This window comes from Triticum urartu, chromosome 7A, assembly GCF_056163025.1.
Source record: "Triticum urartu cultivar PI428250 chromosome 7A, HENAU_Tu73, whole genome shotgun sequence".
Classification (NCBI taxonomy): domain Eukaryota; kingdom Viridiplantae; phylum Streptophyta; class Magnoliopsida; order Poales; family Poaceae; genus Triticum; species Triticum urartu.
The window spans coordinates 102812650-102826969 of record NC_141879.1 but is presented as its reverse complement, the minus strand read 5'-3'; the positions used below and the strand labels follow the sequence as shown (position 1 = coordinate 102826969).

The following is a 14320-nucleotide window of genomic DNA, read 5'->3' as shown; positions in this document are numbered from 1 at the left end:
TTAGTGTTGAGTCAAGGGCTTGATTATCTTATTATGATCTTGAGGGAATAAAATAAAATAAAAAAGGGGAGAATAAAAATAAATAAAGAGATCATATGGATCTTATGGAGAGTAATGACTTCACATATAGAGAGTATGATGAATAAAAGTTGTTGAGAGTTGACAAACATAGTTTTGGTCATCGTTGCAATTAATAGGAAGTAATAAAGAAAGAGAGGTTCTGACATATAAATATACTATCTTGGACATCTTTTATGATTGTGAGCACTCATTAAAATATGACATGCTAAAGAGTTTAGGTTGGACAAGGAAGATAATGTAATGGGTTATGTTTTCTTACATCTGAGATAAATTATATTGTCATGGATCATCCAACATGTTGAGCTTGCCTTTCCCTCTCATGCTAGCCAAATTCTTAGCACCAAGTAGAGATACTACTTATGCTTCCAAATATCCTTAAACCCAGTTTTGCCACGAGAGTCCACCATATCTACCTATGGATTGAGTAAGATCCTTCAAGTAAGTTGTCATCGTTGCAAGCAATAAAAATTTCTCTCTAAATATGTATGACTTATTAGTGTGGAGAAAATAAGCTTTATACGATCTTGTGATGTGGAAGAAATAAAAGCGACGGACTGCATAATAAAGGTCCATATCACAAGTGGCAATATAAAGTGACATTCTTTCGCATTAAGATTTTGTGCATCCAACCATAAAAGCACATGAAAACCTCTGCTTCCCTCTGCGAAGGGCCTATCTTTTATTCTTGTATATTACTTTATATAAGAGTCATGGTGATCTTCACCTTTCCTTTTTATATTTTATCCTTTGGCAAGCACAATTTGTTGGAAAGACCAGATATATATAGCTAATTGGATGTGAGTTTTCATGAACTATTATTGTTGACATTACCCTTGAGGTAAAAGGTGGGGAGGCAAAACTATAAGCCCCTATCTTTCTCTGTGTCAGACTAAAACTTCATAACCATAAATATCGTGTGAGTGTTAGCAATTGTGAAAGACTAAAAGATGGTTGAGTATGTGGACTTGCTGAGAAGCTCTTATATTGACTCTTTCCTATGTTATGATAAATTGCAATTGCTTCAATGACTGAGATTATAGTTTGTTAGTTTTCAATGAAGTTTCTGATTCATACTTGAGTATGTGAATGAATTGTTACTTTAGCATAAGAGATCATATGACAATATATATATATATATATGTTGCTGTTCTAAGAATGATCATGATGCCCTCATGTCCGTATTTTATTTTATCGACACCTCTATCTCTAAACATGTGGACATATTTTTCGATTTTGGTTTTCGCTTGACGACAAGCGAGGTCTAAGCTTGGGGGAGTTGATACGTCCATTTTGCATCATGCTTTTATATTGATATTTATTGCATTATGGGTTGTTATTACACATTATGTCACAATACTTATGCCTATTCTCTTTTATTATACAAGGTTTACATGAAGAGGGGGAATGCCGGCAGCTGGAATTCTGGGCTGGAAAAGGAGCAAATATTAGAGACCTATTCTGCACAAATCCAAAAGTCTTGAAACTTCATGGGAGAACGTTTCAGAATATATAAAAAATATTGGGCGAAAGAAGTACTAGAGGGGGGCCACCCACCACGAGGGTGGGGGGCGCGCCCCCTGCCTCGTGGCCCCCCTGGTGGCCCTCTGATGCCCATCTTGGGCTACATGGAGTCTTTCGTCATGGAAAAATCATAAGGAAGCTTTCGGGACGAAACTCCGCCGCCATGAGGCGGAACCTTGCGGAACCAATCTAGGGCTCCGGCGAAGCTGTTCTGCCGAGGAAACTTCCATTCAGGAGGGGGAAATCATCGCCATCGTCATCACCAATGATCCTCTCATCGGGAGGGGGTCAATCTCCATGAACATCTTCACCAGCACCATCTCATCTCAAACCCTAGTTCATCTCCACTACAAGAAATACGTCAACTTGTGACCTTGACTATTGGTCACTGAAAGGTCATTGTTTTTCATTTGCGACCTTTTTGTGACAAAAAACAGAATGTCAAAAGCTGGCGGTCGTAAACTAAAATTAACGATCTTCTCTGTGAGAAGGTCGTAGACGTTTACGACCAAAATATGCCTATTGTTTTATTTTCGTCACTAGCAACCTCCCCAGGCCACGTAGGCATCCAGCGTGGCAAGCTGATGTGGCACAAGATTCAGCCCGGTCCAATTCGGTATTCTACATGGGCCTAGCCCATTAATTAAGCCTATTAGTGTTTTTTCTCATTAATTTTGGCTAGGTAGATGGGCCAAGCCCAACAATTAAGCCTTCTTATTTTTGGGCCGTGGCCTTTTCCGCTAGAAAGTTTTAGTTTTTTTGTAATATAAAAAAGGTCCACTAGTCAAATGGGTCCCAGATGTCAAGTTCAGGTACGTGGGTCCCAACTAGCAAGTTCATATTCTTCATATTTCAATTTAACAGTAAATAAATAACCAGTATCACTAGTGCAGAACCGGGCAATAGCACCGGTTCATAAGGCCCGTTAGTGCCGGTTTGGTAACCGACGCTAAAATGTAGGCACTAAAGGCCGCCCCCATAGTACCGGTTCAGCACGAACCGGTGCTAAAGGGCAACCACGTGGCACGAGCCAGCTTCGGTACCGGTTCTAAAATGTTGAGGGGGTTTTGGGTTTATGATTTCTTTTTCATTTAATTTTGTCTTTTCCATTTAATTCTTTTTTGTTTGCTAGTATTTTACGATACTACATATTGTACACGTTATGCATATATATAAAATAGAATTTCTAGTAGAACCGATCATAATATATATATATATCATCGAATGTCTTACATTAATTAATTCACACATATATACACACATGTATATATATATATACAATTTCTCCTAATTGGTGCCTTCGGAGCCAGTGGCATTAGCCTAGCTAATTGGTGCCTTCGGAGCACGATAACAATTGGAAGTGGTTCATGGGGGTGGTAGCGGGTAATAGTATTCTCCTTTGGGATCTATGACCTGGTCGAGCAAAAATCCCGCTATTTCCTCTTGAATTGCTTCTATGCGGTCCTGTGCTAGGAGCTTGTCCCGCACCTCTCTGAACTGTTAAGAAGGAGATCAATATGCATGTGTATTAGTTGTGTGACTAGATATCGATAATGGTGTAAAAATTGTGAATAGTGTTCTGACAATCGATATCATACCCACTCCCGTCTTTGAGATTTGCTCCTTTCGGACGCCATCATGCGAATGTTCTCGCAAACGTAGTATGCACATAGATCATTCCCCGGCGCCTGCTTCAGGGCCTTTACGAGAATGGAATTTGATCAGATAATAATTAATCAAGCATGATAATTAAAGAGATGGCAGCTAGCTAGTACTACTTAATTACTTACCTTGGGTCGATACCATTTCAGCTTTTGTTTCCATGCGCCTGGAGTGGCCCTGATGAACTTTGCCCAAGCCCTGCCCCGCCGACAAAGAAAATGAATTAATGGGTTATTAAATAGTTGTTATCAGGAAATGATGAATTAATTAAATAGGCCGAGATATAGTTAATAATGATTGAAATTACCTGTTGACTATCCCCTTCACGATGGTGTAGTCACTTGCTTTCTTAAGTAGCGAGTCTAGTACTTCAACTGTTCCTTCATCAACTTTAATGATTAACAAGATCCAGTGAAATCTGCATGCACACACGTTTGCATGTCTTAATTAAGCGGGGATATGTAAGCAAAAACATGTAGCTAGCTAGTAGGGAAAAACAGAATTTGTAGTACAAGACAGTGTGACTCACTGGAAGTTGTAAGGAAGTAGTATATCTTCATTGTATTTGAGTTCCTTGAAGAACTGTAGCATGCTTTCCTCTACACTTTTTTGTGATATGGATCTATTTTCCATGTGTATTCATTAATGGTATTTGGGTCAACGAACCCAATGCCATAGCGTCCACCTTTTTTCATTTCATAAATCTTCATCCTGCATAATACCATAGAAAAGAATATAGTGAGGATAATTACAGGTAATGATTGATCAAAATGATCACTACATCTAGCTTGAGACTTAAATTACAGAAAGAAATCACTTACAGACAATAGCAACTGACGATAGATTTGTCGAGTGCATCTTTATTGTATAGCTGAAATAGTTCTGAATACTCAACGGTCACAGCTTTCTCATGGTAGTAATCATCCTTCTTGACATTCACCATGAGGGACTCTCGATTGGAAATCTTGGTAATGTCCATGTACCATTGATGCAATTCATACATTCTCGTTGGGAGCTTATTGACCTCCTCTGGCTCGACAAAAGGATGGCCCCGGGCATATTTCCATTTTATTTCCTCCTCTCTAGTCGGAGACGTGGGCTCGATATCGGGGAGTTGTCCAATAGTGATCCCGATCGATTTAGCCTGCGCAATATGCTCCTCGGTTATTACCACATCGCCCACCCTGGGAATGTTAACGGTTTGCCCACAATAATATTGGGCGCGCCTACTCTCATGTGTTGTTGGCACAACAAGCGGGGGGATTGATTGCACCGCCTGTTCTCCCAGCTGGGGAACGGTTTTACCGCTCATTTTGCCAGCTGATTTGCTCGAGCTTGAGCTCGCCTCTTTCTGTAGACGTGCTCGATTTAACTTCCTGAGGTGGCGCTCATAGTCTGTGTCAACAGGCTTCGGAGCTGGTGGTCTAACCATACGAATGAAGTGGTCAATCTTTTCCACATGCACTTTCTCCCTTGGCGGCGGTGGCGGTTTCGCTGCAAAATGGGCTTCCACCTCGCCCTTCGATATGGCTACATTTTCCTCCTCGGACTTGTCATAAGGCCTCTGCTGAAGAGGCGCGAGGCTTGGACCATATTGAAATCGCTTGCCTCCGCCTGTACCTGCAGTACTACCTCGACTTGTACCGCTACGCACCATAGCTGAGGCGGCTCTCTTCCATGATTGCTGAGGCGGCGAAGACGGCTGACGTGGCTGAGTTGGAGGAGGAGGAGTGGCCTGAAGCTGTGCCGTACTTGGAGGAGGAGTGGCCTGATGCTTTGCCAGACTTGGAGGAGGAGTGTCCTGAAGCTGTGCCGGACTTGGAGGAGGAGTGGCCTGACGCGTTGGTGGACTTGGAGGAGCGGGAGTCTACTGACTCGGTGGCGGACTGCGACGAGGAGTCGGATGACGTGATGTCGGTGGCCTTCGAAAGATGATGCAATCCTTTCTCCATAGGATGATACGATGGTTGGCCTCTCCTAGTGTGTGCTCATCGTCACCTCCAGGAATGTCAAGCTCTAGCCCCGAATATTGGTCCACCACCTCATCAACCAAGACACGAGCATAGCCCGCTGGAATCGGGTTGCAATGGAAGGTTGCCTCGGGGGGATTTGTAAAAGCAAGGGCGTCTGCCACCTTTATGGATATATTCTTCATTTTGAAGTGTAGCTCGCAGTTAGTGTTCTCCATGATGTCATCCACTGGGTAGCTATCCAGCAATGCGTCGCCGAGGGCGGAACCCACGCTGCTTCTCGGCATGGATGGGACGGTGCTATCCGTTGGTGGATCATCCGCTAGCTGCTAAGACCCCCTTTGCTGGCTAAGTGAGTCGATTTGCTCCTGCTGCCGCTGGAATTTGATTGCCAAGTCCGCGTGCGCTGATTCTAGGCCTTGAAGGCGTTCATAGTCTTGCTTCCTCTACTCCTCCTCCATCTTCCTCTTCTTCTCCTCCGCAATCTTCTTTCTCGCACGGGTTCTGTAGTCGACGTTCTAGTCTGAAAACCCCTCATACCACGGAATAGCGCCCATGCCTCGTGTTCTTCCCAGGTGTTCAGGATTTCCCAGGGCACGTGTAAGCTCGTCGTTCTCTCTGTTGGGCTCGAACAACCCCGATCGAGCCTCTTCTATCGCAACAAGTAGCTTATCTTCAGGTCCGTCGAGACATGCCTTCTTCGAAACTTTGCCTGTCTTCGGGTCCAACTCCCCTCCATGCGCATAGAACCAAGTCCTACACCTGGGGGGCCAGCTCAATGTTTCTGGAGTGAAACATGCATCCAACATCTCTTTCTCAGACTTATCCCACTTAGGCATTCCCACCGCATAGCCACCTGGCCCCAGCTTATGGAACTTATCCATTTTTGCGGCATTGGCCTTGTTTATTCTGGACCGTTCCTTAGATAATTCCGAATCCTTGAATTTCACGAAATCGTCCCAATGAGCACTTTGCTTCTCTAGTGTTCCCTCGAATACTGGAGTCTTCTTTCCTCCCTTGACGTACTTGGCCCATTCACGAATCTTGTGGTTCTTGAATGCAACCGCCATCTTCCTAAGAGCAGCGTCCTTGACTTTCTCCACATCTACATCTGTGAAATGATCTGGTAGGGTGAAATGTTCCATGAGTGTTTCCCAAAGCAAATGTTTTTGTCTGTCGTCGATAAAAGTAACTCCTGGACGTGGCTTTGCTGGCTCTCTCCATTCTTGAAGGGAGATCGGGAGTTGGTCCTTCACAAGAACTCCGCACTGACGAATGAACTTGTCCGCAATCTTCTTAGGCGCTAATGGTTCGCCATTAGGTCTGATTGCCTCGATATTGTACTTTACGCCCTCCTTCTACTTTTTGTTCGGCCTCATTTCGTCCTGTTGCCTGAAGATTTGCTCGATCCGGATGGCTGAAAGAAGAAACATTGATTCGTTAATATATCTTCAAGTCATTTAAAACATGTGATGATCACCAGATGCCTCCTTATATAAATATATATACCTCGCCGGTCTTTGTTGTTTCAAGATCAACATTTTCTTTGTCATGTTCATAGTTCATGACTTCATCAATTCGGTCGTCGCGATCGAATATCATATCACCCACCCCGGTGTTGTTTAGATATTCGGAGCCGTCATAATCTTCTTCATTCTGAACATCATCTGGCCCGCGAGGATTGCGTATGATATTGAACAGGGCCTCTTCTCCCTCTGTGCCGGTATTGTCCGCCATAGGTTTTGTTTAACTAATCCAAAAGAAATATATTCAAATTACAATGCATGGATGCAATCAATTAATAAGGAAAAACTGAATCAATCATAGTACATAATAAGCATCATCGAATATAATCTCGAATACGCCGTCTTGAATAATAGATATAATCTCGAATACATCGTCTCAAATAATAGATATAATCTCGAATACATCGTCTCGAATAATATATAATCTCGAATACATCGTCTCGTATAATATATATTGAATACATCGTCGGATCATGCGGCGCGGGCGGTGGACACCCAAAGAGAAGGAACCCTCACAGGATCATAGCTGAAGTGAGATCCCTGAAGAAACTGCCAGGTATTGGAGAACTTGCCGCCCTCTAACGCAACCATGCAGCGATGGACGTGCTCGTCCTCCTCCCTGACACGACGACGTACCACCTCCGGCGGGGCCGGCTCCCTCCGTGCCGAAACTGGCCCACGCGAACGCCACCAAACGAGATCAGGGTCGACGACCGGGGCCGGGTTCCTCATCAAGTGGCGCCCCCCTCCAGGCAGCACCTCCCAGTGCCAGCCCAGCGGAGCCCAGTCCCAGACATGGGTCAGCCGGACGTCGTCGCGGACGGGTCGACGACGAGGATGCGGGCCGGGCATCGTCGAGAACAAATACTAGCTATATGCCCGCAAAAAGTAACATTTTTTTAATGTTTGGATTTTGATAACTAAAATTTCTAACATTTCTATATAACTAACATTCCTATAACATTTCTAACAATGCTATATAACTAACATTTCTAACAATGCTATATAACTAACATTTCTATAACTAAAAAACAGAAATTTTTTTATAACATTTCTATATATATAACTAACATTTGTATAACATTTCTTATATTTCTATAACTAAAAAAAGAAAAATTTCTAACTTTTTTATAACTATTTCTATAACTAAAAAACAGAAAAATTTCTAACAATTCTAACATTTCTATAACATTTCTAACAATGCTATATAACAAACTATTTCTATAACTAAAAAAAGAAAAATTCCTAACATTTTTATAACTAATTCTATAACTAAAAAACTAAAAAAATGTATGTGTGTGTGTGAGTGCTCACCGGCGAGGCGAGAGGAGACGGGGGGCGGCGACGGGGACGGCGACGGGCTCGGCGACGACGGGGACAGGGACGGGGAGGAGACGACGGGGACGGGCCGGGGCGGCGATGACGGGGACGGGGACGACGCGGGACGGGCCGGGACGGCGCGGCGGTGATGACGGGGACGACGGAGACGGGGACGACGGGGAGGCGACGACGGGGGCGGCGACGAGGGATATGGAGACAGGGGTGGCGGGCGACGGGGCAGAGGAGAAGAAGCAGATGAGAAACTGAAATATTTGAAGTGTTTAGTTATATAGGATGGACCTTTAGTACCGGTTGGATGCACCAACCGGTACTAAAGGCTTGTTTTGGCCAGGCCAAGCGGCAGGAACCGCACCCCCTTTAGTACCGGGTGGTGGCTCCAACCGGTACTAAAGGCCCCCCTTTAGTACCAGTTGGTGCCACCACCCGGTACTAAAGGGGGTGCACTGGCGTAGGTGCGGTGCGGCAAGTTTAGTTGCACCTCGCTAGCCGAGGGGCGTCCGCACTGGTTTATAACCCCCCGTGCGGTAGCTCTCTCGAGCTCCTCTCCAAAGCAGGCCTACCGGGCCTACATGTTTTGTGCTGCCCTGTGGGCCTACTGGGCCTTTGCGGGCCTGCATCCTGGCCCAACAACAGGTTGGGTTTCTAGTCGTATGCAGGCCGCTTTGGCCCAGTAGGCGGGATTTTTTTTATTTTTTTGCTTTATTTATTTTTGAGTTGTTTTTTTGTGTATTTAGAGTTTCTTTGTGAATATTTTTGCTTTAGGTACAAAAAATTACAAACTTTCTGTTAGTTCCCGTAGTTTTCAAATTTGAATAGTTTAAATTTTGAATTATTTGAAATTAGTGTGAATCACTAGTTTGTGAATAACTTAACTTTAAAAATCAGTAAAGGCATGAAAGAATTTGTTTGCACATAAAATTTCTTCGCATTTCAAATGTCAAAACACATAACTACCCTAACTATTACAGAGATTCCCTCCTGGGTATGAAACACAGAAGAAAGTGATGATAGTGAAGCCGATCACATCCCAGATCTTTGGGTGTGAAACTTTTTCTTCGCGTGTGTCCCTTTGCGTCGTAACCATGGAAAATCTTCATCATTTAACAGGATGCTCGGGTCAATATTCACTGTGAATGGAGCAATTTCATCAAACTTTTCATAATCTTCTGACATGTCTGTCTTGTCATCCACTCCCACGATGTTTCTCTTCCCAGAAAGAACTATGTGCCGCTTTGGCTCATCGTACGATGCATTCGCTTCCTTATCTTTTCTTTTTCTTGGCTTGCTAGACATGTCCCTCACATAGAAAACCTGTGCCACATCATTGGGTAGGACGAATGGTTCGTCTGCATACGCAAGATTGTTGAGATCCACTATTGTCATTCCGTACTACGGGTCTTCCGTTACCCCGCCTCGTGTCATATTGACCCATTTGCACCGAAACAAAGGGACCTTCAAACCACGTCGATAGTCAAGTTCCCATATGTCCTGTATATAACCATAATATGTTTCCTTTCCCGTCTTGGTTTCTGCATCAAAGAGGACACCACTGTTTTGGTTGGTGCTCTTCTTATCTTGGGCGATCGTGTAAAATGTATTACCATTTATCTCGTACCCTTTGAAAGTCATTATATTCGAAGATGGTAACTGGGACAGCAAGTACATGTCATCTTCAATAGAGGTGTCATGCATGGTACGTGTCTGCAACCAGCTAGCAAAACTCCTGGTTTGTTCACGTGTAATCCAGTCATCAGACCGCACCGGGTGTTTGGATCGTAGCAAATTCTTGTGTTCATCCATATACGGAGCCACCAAGGCGGAATTCTGTAGAACTGTGTAGTGTGCTTCAGTGAGAGAATGTCCGTCCATACATATTATTTGTTCCCCTCCTAGCGTGCCTTTTCCATCTAGTCTGCCCTTATGCCGCGATTCAGGAACACCAATTGGCTTAAGGTCAGGAATAAAGTCAATACAAAACTAAATGACCTCCTCATTTTCATGGCCCTTGGAGATGCTTCCTTCTGGCCTAGCACGGTTATGAACATATTTCTTTAAGACTCCCATGAACCTCTCAAAGGGGAACATATTGTGTAGAAATACAAGACCCAAAATGTTAATCTCTTCGCATAGGTGAACTAGGACGTGCGTCATGATGTTGAAGAAGGATGGTGGGAACACCAACTCGAAACTGACAAGACATTGCACCAAATCATTCTCTAACCTTGGTATGATTTCTGGATCGATTACCTTCTGAGAGATTGCATTGAGAAATGCACATAGCTTCACAATGGCTAATCGAACATTTTCCGGTAGAAGCCCACTCAATGCAACCAGAAGCAGTTGCGTCATAATCACGTGGCAGTCATGAGACTTTAGGTTCTGGAACTTTTTCTCTGCCATGTTTATTATTCCCTTTATATTCGACGAGAAGCCAGACGGTACCTTAATACTAAGCAGGCATTCAAAGAAGATTTCCTTCTCTTCTTTGGTAAGAGCATAGCTTGCATGACCCTGATGTATGCCGTCTTTTCCGTGCATACGTTGCTGGTCCTCCTGTGCCTCAGGTGTATCTTTTGTCTTCCCATACACGCCCAAGAAGCCAAGCAGGGTCACACAAAGATTCTTCGTCACGTGCATCACGTCGATTGCGGAGCGGACCTGTAGGTCTTTCCAATAGGGCATGTCCCAAAATATAGATTTCTTCTTCCACATGGGTGCGCGTTCGTCAGCGTCATTCGGAATAGGTTGTCCACCAGGACCCTTTCCAAAGACCAGCTTCAAATCCTTGACCATATCATGTACATCAGCACCAGTACGGTGGCAAGGCTTCGTCCGGTGATCCGCCTCACCTTTGAAATGCTTGCCTTTCTTTCTTACGGGATGCCTGCTCGGAAGAAATCGACGATGTCCCAGGTACCCATTCTTCTTACAATTAGCCAAATATATACTGTCGGTATCGTCCAAACAGTGCGTGCATGCGTGGTATCCCTTGTTTGTCTGTCCTGAAAGGTCACTGAGAGCAGGCCAATCATTGATGGTCACGAACAGCAATGCCTTTAGGTCAAATTCTTCCCCCATGTGCTCATCCCACACACGTACACCTGTTCCATTCCACAGTTGTAAGAGTTCTTCAACTAATGGCCTTAGGTACACATCAATGTCGTTGCCGGGTTGCTTAGGGCCTTGGATGAGCACTGGCATCATAATGAACTTCCGCTTCATGCACAACGAAGGAGGAAGGTTATACAAACATAGAGTCACAGGCCAGGTGCTATGGTTGCTGCTCTGCTCCCCAAAAGGATTAATGCCATCTGCGCTTAGACCAAACCATACGTTCCTTGCGTCATCTGCAAACTCCTTCCCGTACTTTCTTTCGATTTTTCTCCACTGCGACCCGTCAGCAGGTACTCTCAACTTTTCGTCTTTCTTACGGTTTTCTCTGTGCCATCACATTGCCTTGGCATGCTCTTTGTTTTGGAACAAACGTTTCAACCGTGGTATTATAGGAGCATACCACATCACCTTGGCAGGAATCTTCTTCCTGGGGCGCTCGCCCTCGACATCACCAGGGTCATCGCGGCTGATCTTATAGCGCAATGCACCGCATACCGGGAAAGCATTCAAATCCTCGTACTCACCACGGTAGAGGATGCAATTATTAGGGCATGCATGTATCTTCTGCACCTCTAACCCTAGAGGGCAGACAACCTTCTTTGCTTCGTACGTACTCTCGGGTAATTCGTTGTCCTTTGGAAGCATATCCTTTATCATTACCAGCAACTTTCCAAGTCCCTTGTCAGATACACCATTCTCTGCCTTCCATTGCAGCAATTCCAGTGTGGTGCCCAGCTTTTTCTTGTCACCTACGCAATTTGGGTACAACAATTTTTTGTTATCCTCTAATATGCGCTGCAACTTCTTCTTCTCCAAATCACTTGCGCAGTTTCTCTTTGCATCAGCAATGGCCCGACCTAGATCATCAACGGGCTCATCTGATGCCTCTACTTCAGCTTCTTCCCGCATTGTCGGCTCAGCTTCTTCCCGCATTACCGGCTCAGCTTCTTCCCTCATTGTTGTATCATCGTATTCAGGGAACCCATGGCCAGGATAGCTGTCGTCGTCCTCTTCTTCTTCATTGTCTTCCATCATAACCCCTCTTTCTCCATGCTTGGTCCAAACATTATAGTGGGGCATGAAACTGGACTCAAACAGGTGGACATGAATGGTTCTTGACGTAGAGTAATTGCGACCATTCTTACAGCCAGCACATGGACAATGCATAAAACCATCCGCTCGCTTGTTTGCCTCAGCCGCAAGCAGAAAAGTACGCACGCCATTAATGAACTCGGGAGAGCATCGGTCATCGTACATCCATTGCCAGCTCATCTTCAATACACAGCACCGAAAACATCAAATTAATACAATACATAAAGTTCATACATAAAGATCATACAACACTTAAATGCAACAAACAAATAACTCTCTAGCTAAAGAATTTAAATGCAACAACAAATGCGATCAAGATCGCAACTAAGGTAACAATTGATCCAACATCATAATGATACCAAGCCTCACTATGAATGGCATATTTTCTAATCTTTCTAATCTTCAAGCGCATTTTCTCCATCTTAATCTTGTGATCATCAACGACATCAGCAACATGCAACTCCAATTCCATCTTCCCCCCCTCAATTCTTTTCAATTTTTCCTTCAAATCCTCGTTTTCTCTTTCAACTAAATTTAACCTCTCGACAATAGGGTCGGTTGGAATTTCCGGTTCAACTACCTCCTACATACAAATATCTATGTCAACTTGATGGGAATAATTTGTCATAAACACGAAATGCAATGAATAGTTTTAAAAGAGAATATACCACATCCGAATCATAACCCGGACGAGGGCCGACGGGGACGGATATCAAAACCATGGCACTATGCATAACAAACAACGTATGGGTAAGATAATTATACGAGTAACTATATATCCAAATGACACAAACATCAATTTTTTATATAAAACTTCATGAACAAGAGGCTCACCACAAGGTGGTGCCGGCGACGGGACGTTGCGAGCGATCGACGGTGGTTACGACGGAGATTTAGAAGGTACTAAGTAAAACACACCTGCATATGCAAAACTAAGTGTTATTTTTGACCTCAAATTGCATATAAATCAAATACTAGCACATATATATAATTCTTACCAAATTATTAAACTCAAAAATCAATCACTATATAAAGCATTGCACGAGCTAATCTAGCAATGAGAGATGAAAGGAAAAAGTTGCTAACCTTTGTGATCATTTGAATGGATGGGTGCCTTCAAATCTTGGGCAAAATGTGTGATGAGCTTGAGAGGAGGAGGGAAAAGAACAGAGAGGAGAGGGGAAAGGGGAAGAACAGAGCGAGCTCGGGTGGACGAAGGGTCTATGTAGGACGACCTTTAGTACCAGTTCGTGATACGACCCGGTACTGAAGGTGCTGGAGGAGCCCCGGACTGACAACATCCTGGCACCACTCACTTTAGTACTGGTTTGTGGCACGAACCGGTACTAATGAGAGCGGCCCGGCTAGCCGTTGGAACCGGCACTAATGTACACATTAGTGCCGGCTCAAATTCAAACCGGCACTAATGTGCTTCACGTTTGACCCTTTTTCTACTAGTGTATTTAAATTGGCACAAACAAAACACACACACAATACTCCAAATATTATCAGCCAGATTCAGTACAGAGCTCCTATTGTACAAATAACATATACTTTACATGCTCTACACATAATAAGCTCTAACATATACAAGCTCTACACATGATACATTGCCCTGGTGTTAACCCTGTAGCTCTACAAGTGTCTTCAATCTTCTTCAACATGGAGCTCCTTCGGTAGCGAGCATAAACTAGGCACCTGCATCATCACAGGAAGGCAAAACTAAAATTACTAAGATATATCATCAACAGCCATATAGCTTTGTTTAATATTACTAAGATATATAGCCATTAGTTTGTTTTAACATGGAACCCAAGAGTATGTGACTCTAGCACCCTGAGAAAGATGTTAATTATGCTTGTTTAACAGGTACAATCATACTAGCTGATAGACAAACATTCCAGGAAGAATTGATGCTTGTTTAATAGGTACAATCGATACTGCTATCTCTAACAGACAAATTTAAAGTTTTTAATACATTTTTCTATTAGTAAATCTAAATATGCTACTTCC

The 14320-nt window shown here is 43.7% G+C and overlaps 1 pseudogene; it reads right to left on the bottom strand.

Moving 5' to 3' along the window:
* The window catches only part of LOC147958287 (uncharacterized), a 45339-nt pseudogene extending 33092 nt beyond the window's left edge, over positions 1 to 12247 (bottom strand).
* Between the last annotated feature and the right edge of the window lie 2073 nt (positions 12248 to 14320).